Here is an 8,534-nt window from a genome sequence, read left to right as displayed (position 1 = left end):
AGCACCAGAGGTTCAAGGGAGGCGGCAGAGGGATGGAAGTGCAGGAAAGGAGCGGGGTCAGAGAAGTTACTGGGAAAAAACACGGCCCCAGAAGTTCAGGGGATGCAGCACGGTGATGTAAGTGCAGAGAAGCAGCAGGCTGGGAGAAGTGAAGGGGAGGCAGTGGGGTGATGGGAGCGAAGGGGGAGCAGCAGGAGAAACTGCAGGGCAAGAGAAGGTCAAGGGGGGCAGCAGGGTGATGGAAGTGCAGGAGGAACGGGAGTACTAGGGAGTGAAGTGCAGGATATGGGGTTACAGCAAGGCATGTAAATAGCATGAGAAGCAAAATGGACATTATAGAAGAAGCAGTGGAGCCATAGACATGCAAGGGAAGCAGCGGGGTCATACTGCAGGCTGCACGTGCAGAGGCAGCATCGGGGTTATAGCAGAGCACGGGAGCATCTCCACTAGTGAAGTGCTGGAGCTGACCCTGGGATGTGGAAGGGCATCCAGGGCAACTGGCCAGTCCACGGGACTCTGATATAAACCCGCAGGGATATGGGGAGCTTCACGCTCCTCGCTCAGCATCCACTCTTGCGGCCTGAGCCCCGCCTCTCCGGCTCCCGCCCCGGCAGCCCCTCCCCCTGCGTGTTGGTGCACAGCAGAGAGCGGTGTGCGCTGCAGCCTCCTCAGCCCAGGCGCAGCCAGCAGGAGCCTCCAGTGCCGAGCGAGGATAGCTTCAGGCAGGAGGAGCCGGGGCACGGGCGTGGGGACGGCCGGAAAAAGTAAGTACCACGCAATGTGCATGGGGACCGATGCGCAGACAGGGCAACGACGTGCTCACTTCACGCACAGTGGCCTGATAAGTCGTACCACTGCACCGGGGCAAGAAAGTCGATGTTCCTCACATTGTGTACTTTCTACAGAGGGCAGCGCAGCTGTGCGCAGACTGAATAGTGCTTTGAGGACGGGGATAGTACCAACCATAGCCCGGCCGGCACTAGTAGTGCTGGGACGCCGGAACTTCCACCAAAAGTAACGCACACGGGCTCCTAGTGAGTGAGGCATGGCACCGCAGTCCAGAGCAGGGGCTTTGCTAGGGGGGGGGGGGGCTAAGGGGCTATAGCCCCGGGTCTTTTGGTTGTAGCCCCTGATAGAATCTCAGGAGCTACAACCAAAAGACTGGCTAGCCCCCAGTCCCAACAGTTCCAACATCAGCGTAGCCCCGGGTCTTTTCCAGACCTAGCAACTCCCTTGGTCCAGAGTAGCTGGGGAGACGAGGGGGGCAGGAACTAAGAACTGTGTCTGCAGCCGCCACACACTCCACGGCGGAGGAAGCAGCTTTTATGGGGACCGGCCTCGGCCAGGCAGAGGAACAGATTATGGCGCAGTGGCGAATGTGGAGGTCCCCGGAGAGATAGGGGGGCACAGGTGAGCCTGGGATGGGCCGAATAATTAAGACACGCGCCTCTATCGCAGCACGCAAATTCCGTGCGGCTGCAGAGCACAACTCTGGGCTTGCCCCCGTCAATACGGTGGGCGATACGATGCCCTGCTTGGAATCCTCTACCTCCAAGCAACACCGTTATCGCCCGGCAAACCACGGTTCCACGCGGTGAGCGGGGCCGCCCTGCAGAAATACCTTCCTTCCCTCTCCCGAGAGAGTCAACAGGTCAAGGAGTGTGCGGGAAACCGGGGGCCCCTTCTCGCCAGAGCTAGACACCTCTGCGCTTGCTTGCCGGAGTCTGGGGTCTGTCAGGGGCGTGAGAACCTAAAGGGCGCAGCCTGGGACGAAAGAAGGTGGAATGATACCTCCCGCGCGAAAATGCAGCGTGTGTATTACTCCTTACAGGGCGCAATCGCATGCGGAGTGTAATATCCAACCGCCTCAGAGGCTGAAGAGATCTGCAATTGTGCTCAGAAGGCAGACTTTCTGGTGTACGCTGCGAACATGCGTGCGACCCCGGGAACGTCTTCGCGGACCCTGGGATGGCTTCGCGGTCTCTGAGGCTCCTCTCAACACCCTGGGAGTTCTTCGCGCTCCTGCCGATCAGAGCACCTGTGAGCGGCATGGTACTGCGCCAGTTACCCGCACAAGACAGCACAGCAACGCGCCCTGCTGGAGATGCCATGCACTGTGAGGACTGTGTCCCGCCTCAGACCCAGCGCACCTCTGCGGACAGCCGCATCGTATGCATTGTCGGTGGAGGGTTGCGAAGTGTCGATCATCTGACCCAACACAATTAAAAGTTAAGGTTTGCCTCTTGGTGTTACCTGGTTCTCGTCTGGATGAGTGCTACACACTGGGGTGCGCAGGAGATGTGGCAATGGTCCCCTTTCTGCTTTTGCAGGGTGTAATCTCCAGCGCCGGCCCTACACGAAAGAGACAGCCACACCACACGGACTACATGTCAATGCCAAATGGCACACTGCAATTACCAGATGCCAAAACAATGATGTAGCTCAAATTATGTATTGCGGGTTTGCCGGTGTCCTTCCTAAAAAGCGTGCGTTTTCATTGTCGAATAAAAGGATCGCGTCTTTTTTTTCTTGCAAAGCCGTGGCTCTCCTGGTCGCGCTTGCAGGGCTTATGTTTAACATTTTAGCCCAGCAGCAGATAGAGGAATTGAAGTAAGCATTGCAGCTGCAGGTCGCTAGGCTTCATTGAAATGCAGAAAGTATTTGTTAACCAGGAATAGGCTTCTGACAAAAGCACGCGGCGTGTCAGCTATGCCAGTATCACACGTGACTATTTATTTTAAGAAGATCGTATACTCGAGCAAATACCGTGTATATTATAGCCAGAAACAATGCATTCCAAGCCATGACATGGGCAAGTGTGTTTTTCGGGAGCACGTGATGAACAATGTGAAAAAAAGAATGCCTCCTCCCTGCACGGATCACACTCCAAAGTAAATAAAGGAACCTTTCATGGCCCACACTTGTGGTACACGTTTCAACGACCACAACATGACGATGGGCTCGGACTGCACCTGAACCGTAGGCACGTAGCCCACTGAGCTATCTTGCTGAGCACAGCGAGCCATAGTATGGTTAGTGTCAAATAAATGGGAACCAAACCCACACGCAGGTTATTAGCTGCTGCGCCCCCGTTTTACCTAGCCTGCTTTTCTCTGCGTTTCCTCCTGCTTGTGCATAGTGTTGCTTCTGTACTCTCACTCCCCTGCTTGAGGTGGTCTAGTTTGTCCAATTGTGCTTCTTTATCGTCACAGATCTCGGCTTGGGGTGATCTGCGTTTAGCCCACACTGTTGCTTTCCCCTCATACGTCTCCTTGAAATAGCCCGCATTGCCCGCAGAGAGGTTGCGTTGTCCATTTACCCCTGCTTGAGGAAGCCTGTTTTGTCCAGTGTTGTTTCCGTACCCTCATGTCTCCCACCGACCCCCGGTTGAAGTCATCTGCCTTGTGCATGGCTCTTTCCTTACCCTCATAACATATCGAGGCGGTCTGTTTTGCCCGGAGTGTTGTTTCTTAGCTCGAGGGGGTCTGTTTGGTGTAGTAGGTCGTTTCCTTACCCTCTCCCACCTCTGCCTCAGTTGGTGTCTTTAGCTCAGAGTGTTGTTTCTATACCCGTTTCTTTACCAACAAGTGCCACTTGAGGTGGTCTGGTCTAGCGAGGCCCCTTTCGTGCAACCCCTCCTTGGGTGGGTCTGTTTTTTCAGAGAGTTTCTTTATCCTCATATCCCTGCCTCAGGTGTGTCTTTTGTTCAGAGTGTTGTTTCGTCCCACGTGAGGTGGTCTGGTCTAGCGAGGCTCTTTGCTTGCTTTGGGGGGTCTGTTTTTTTCAGAGTTTTTCTTTAACCTCATACCCTGGCTTGAGGGAGTCTGTTTATTTCGGTGTGTTTCTTTACCCGCACACCCCTGCCTCAGGTGTGTCTTTTGATCAGAGTATTGTCTCGTGCAACTTGAGGTGGTCTGGTCTAGCGAGGCTCTTTCTTTGCGCTCAGTCATACCCCTGCTTGGGTGGTCTGTTTTGTTCCGGGTGTTATTTCTCTATCCTCACGTTACCCCTGCGGTGGTCTGGTTTTGTTTGGCCAGGGTACCCCTGAGTGTTGTTTACGGTCTGTTGTGCTGATTGTCGTGCTCTTCCATCTGTGGGATTCAGCATAAGCCCCTCCCATTTCACAACTTGCTTTCACGACTTTCCGTTCCAACGCCCCCCCCCCCGGGTTGCTTATGCATGCATCAAATAGTCCGGGCTTGCGCCCCCTTGTGGACTGCCTCGGTAATGGCAGGGGTCCCACAGCGGAAACACCTAGGACTATCCAGCCACGCAGGGAATTGCTCTGAAGCTCTGAGAAGGAGAAGGCATTTCATTGACGCTTCTCGTTTAGTCTCCTGGTCGAACTTCCGCCCCCCCCATCCTGTGTTCTGCCATTAGCCCGTACTTCTCTCTAAAGTGGCTATTCGTGTTAACTGCCCGAGGGGGATGCGGTGCTCTCGGATTGTCCGAGGTCCTCTATGAGTTTGTTGTCAAGTTCTGGGTTTTATTTTGCTTTCTGGGACTTGTCAACCAGGTTGCACCTACAATGGAAAAAGAAAAATTGCAAATGCCAGAATGCACAGGAAACCTAACCTGATTGGGATGAAATGGGCTAACTTGCTCCATTAGATCAATGGGATCTGAAATCTAGCAGCAAAAAATATCCATCGATAATAATACCCGATTTTTACATAGTGCTTTATACCCATTTCTTAGCGCTTTCTAAGCTTTGCAATGAGATGTGTGATTTCCCGAGGTGCTGGCGCTCAGTTTCTCCACTTTGGAAGCATGAAGGACTGTGTCAGGATTCCACCTCTGTAAGTGCAGGCAGGACCTGTGTAAGAGGCGAGAGTTGAACCCATGGCCTTCTACAGTAAGTAGTCCTTTTTAACTTGCGCTATTAGTTGCACTTGCGCCACCTATAAACCAACATTATTGCATTAGATGGGACGAAGGGTGCATCCATTGAATTGGATGTGAGGAAGAATGCACAGTTTATGGGTGTTGGTAGGCTTTTTACTCACCCATTGGTTGCTCATGGCCATGCTAATCCGTGTGGCCATTTCCACCTGCTGCTTGGCTCTCCTCACCCAAAACTCTTAGAGCTAGCTATCTCACGTAGCAGCATGACACTCTGTGCTGTATAGGGTCTTCCTGTATTATTTCTAAGTAGTCTTCTGAGAGTTAATAGTTCCTGTAAATTAGCTCATGGCATGATAAAAATGTCATAAGTGTGACTTCAGCCACTTGTTTTATAAGCAATATGTGTCCTCACATCTGGTCCTTACGCTGAAGTCTTATTAAAAGCAAGCATTTGGTAAATCTAAAAGTTTTTTCTTGTTTTATCGGTGTTAGATAGGCATTTGTCAGACATGGACTTCATATGTCCAGGCACTCGCATAATTTCCAGCTGATTTAATCTTATGGTTGGGTTTATGGTCATTTCATCTAAAACCATTGCACTAATGCCATTCCATCAAAATAGTTCCATCAAAAAAATGTCCATCTAATGCATTTTTCTTGTTTTTGGAGGGGCGCGTCCCCCTAAACCCCTGTTTTTTACCCTTTAAAATACACCTGAACAAAAACGTACCACTGACCCCCCAAAAACATGCATTAGATGAAAAAATTTCGATGGAATGGTATTGGATGGTATGGTTTTAGATGAATTGACTAGATACCTTATGGTTGCCATTATGGCAATCCCATGGCTACACAAAGCCAAGCATCTTATCTTTGCAATGCTTGCTACTGTGATTGGAAGGATCCCTATATGTTTTTCCACTTCTTACCAACCTTCTGGAAATTCACTTTTATTTCTTGCCTGGACACTCCTTTCTTCCTGCTAAAGCTTTGCCATCTGATCTAAAATGCCAGCATGCCTTTTGCCACCTGCATTGTAATGTCTTCCCTCTACTACTGCAAGTCCTTTATTGGCTACCTCTACGGCTCATCAGATCTGGCAATCCACAGACCAACCTCTAGAGACACCATAGCAATGCTTTAGCTGAGATGAGAAATCGAGGGATGGGGCTTATACATCAGGGTGTGGCCAAACTTATGGGCATGGCTTAAAGGAGGCTTGACTTTGACTATAGAGGGTTAATTATGGCACCATGAGTTGACACATTGAGGAACATATTAGAGGGAGAAAGCAGCAGCAGCTCCGCAGCGAGCTCCTAGAGTATGCACTTCACCAACCCAAGAGCTTGTGCATCACTCGTGCACACCTGCCAACTGTCCTTTTTAGGGCAACCAAGTGCTTCTCCATATTTACCATCTTCTTGTATTAGGGCAACCAAAGTGCTTGTTTACATTTCGCAACAGCCATTTTTAGGACAAACACTAGTCTTGTAAAGGCAAGCTGCCACAAACCGTCGCCTCTAAGACAATTTCACCGCTTGCAACCAGGCTTCAAGATGGCCGAACAAGCTGCAAAGAGAACGGGAGAGGAGATATTTCACTACCGTAATGAGAAAATGAGGCGGCAAGAACTCAAGCAGCTCTTCCCTGCCCGCATCGCCAAAAAAAGTCAATGGTCCCGAAGCATGTGGAAGACTGTGGCATCAATCTGGGAACGGACTTGCATCAGTTGAGGGTTTGGATGGCTGCCCAGTAACCAACTGCAGCAACGAAGATCAGACTTCACCGGCACCTGGAAGGCAGATTCGCATCCCACTGATAAAAGTCAAGAATCAGATTCACCATCAAGCTGTGACTGCATCATGTCAAGATTGGCCTTACATCCACGGTGGACTATCAAAGCGTGATAGGCTCCTTCACCAAGCAACATTTGGTATTGAACACCTTCCTAATGGCAAGACTAAGGCCCCAGGGGTTTGTCATCCTCGTTTTGCCAGCAAATGCCACTGTGGGGGAGATTTCCCAGGATCTTGCAGAATGATGACTGTTAGTTAAGACCGTTGTCCAGCAGACGTCGACACTGGACAAAACAAAGAAATACCCACTGTTTGTTACCACACTAGTGCCAACCCCTGACGAATGGCGGCAGACCACTTTATAAGCACCAGGCAGAAGAGGACCACCTGTGTGCCTCAACTGCCAATGCCATGGATACACCTCTGCCTACTGCCCCCAGAAACCACACTGTGTGTGTCGTGGGCCGAACCACATCTCTTACGAATGCCCATGTTTCAGACGAAGAGCCCAGTAACATATGCAAACTGCAAAGGCCTGCACCCTGCAATACTTTGATAAGGTTAAAGATGAGCAACAAAACTGGTAACTCCAGCCTGTACAAAAGCCACCCAAGCGGCCACCTGCTAACCAGTGCCAGGATCCCTTACAGTAAACCCAGAGGACGAACTCACCACACCCGACCCAGGACCAAGACACAAGTACCATGAAGACATGAATTGTAGGTGGAAAAACCTGCACTGATCTTTTGTGGCTGTGGCTCATTGACACCATACTGACGACCAACCCAGTGTCCCTACACAGAACCACGTCACATCAACTGAAAGGAGATCATTGTGAAGATTTGGCAACATCTAAACGTGATTGAACGATGTTGATCTGGAATGCTAATTGTTTTCATAAGAAAACAGATGCATTTCTTCACCTCGTGGAATTCAGGAATGTGTGCGGGGCTCTATTATCAGATACCAATCTGCAAGTAAGCCGCAAGCTGAGCCTGGGGAACCACATGGTATAGTGGACTGACAGGAGCCAAAGGTGGAGGGACTGCTATAATAGTGAGCACAAGGATTAACCTTCAGAAGATAGCGCTCCCATCCCTTGGGACCATCATTTGGAGTACAGGCCAAGAATACATCAGTACCACTTTGACTGTTTGACACATTCCACCCTCCTAAAGCAAAGCTAGACCTGGGTGACTTGGATGCTTTGTTTGACTCTGATGCCCGATCATTATTGAAGGAGACCTGAATGCCAAGCACAGGTGCTAGAACTCTATGACAGCCAACTAGGGGATGATCGCGGCTGACATACTCCAAGGATAACCACTTTGTGGTAGCAGGTCCTACAGACCCTCTCAATACCCAGCCACATCATGCCATGACTTGGAGGATCTGGATATCGTGCTACTGAAAACCCTTCAATAATGGGTTGAACTGGAAACTCTGGCCGAGCTGACTACTGATTATAACCCGGTAGTGATCACTGTGGACTACGAGATAGAAACCTACCAGCAGTCTGTGAGGTATGACTTCCATAGGGCAGAGTGGAGCCTCTACAAAGAAGAGCTGAGCAACATCATAGTCCCAGCTCCATTAAGCACCAAGGGAGACATTGAAAAGCTGGGGAAGATTTTAAAACTGCGATCTAGCAGGCTATTGAGCAGAGCATCCTGAATCAGAAGCCACAACATTACTCCAGCTACAACCTACCAAGAGGCATCAAGCAGTCAATTGCTGAGAAAAATGGGCAAGATGCCAATAGAAGAAGTTTTGCACCCCGGATCTCCTACAGAACTATAACCTGTTCACAAGGTTTTTACACGAGCAATCCAGGCAGCATAGGGGTGAAAAGTAAGAGGCTGCAAGAGCTAAGCTGAAGGAATGACTCGTCTA

At 50.4% G+C, this 8,534-nt stretch overlaps 1 protein-coding gene across 3 annotated transcripts in view; it reads left to right on the top strand.

The window, feature by feature from the left end:
• The first annotated feature begins 235 nt into the window (after positions 1–235).
• The window catches only part of KCNG1 (potassium voltage-gated channel modifier subfamily G member 1), a 173,853-nt gene continuing 165,554 nt past the window's right edge, over positions 236–8,534 (top strand). The window contains exon 1 of one of the 3 annotated variants that reach the window (XM_069651158.1): positions 236–764. The gene's annotated coding sequence lies outside the window, so the exon portion shown is untranslated. Of the gene's footprint in view, positions 765–4,278; positions 4,856–8,534 lie in introns of those variants that run through there. The other 2 variants (XM_069651160.1, XM_069651159.1) reach the window with 2 other exon arrangements.

This window comes from Ambystoma mexicanum, chromosome 3p (genome assembly GCF_040938575.1).
Source record: "Ambystoma mexicanum isolate Mex_15411 chromosome 3p, UKY_AmexF1_1, whole genome shotgun sequence".
NCBI classification, from domain to species: Eukaryota; Metazoa; Chordata; class Amphibia; order Caudata; family Ambystomatidae; genus Ambystoma; species Ambystoma mexicanum.
The sequence above is the reverse complement of the archived record's forward strand: the minus strand, read 5'-3'. Positions and strand labels throughout refer to the sequence as shown.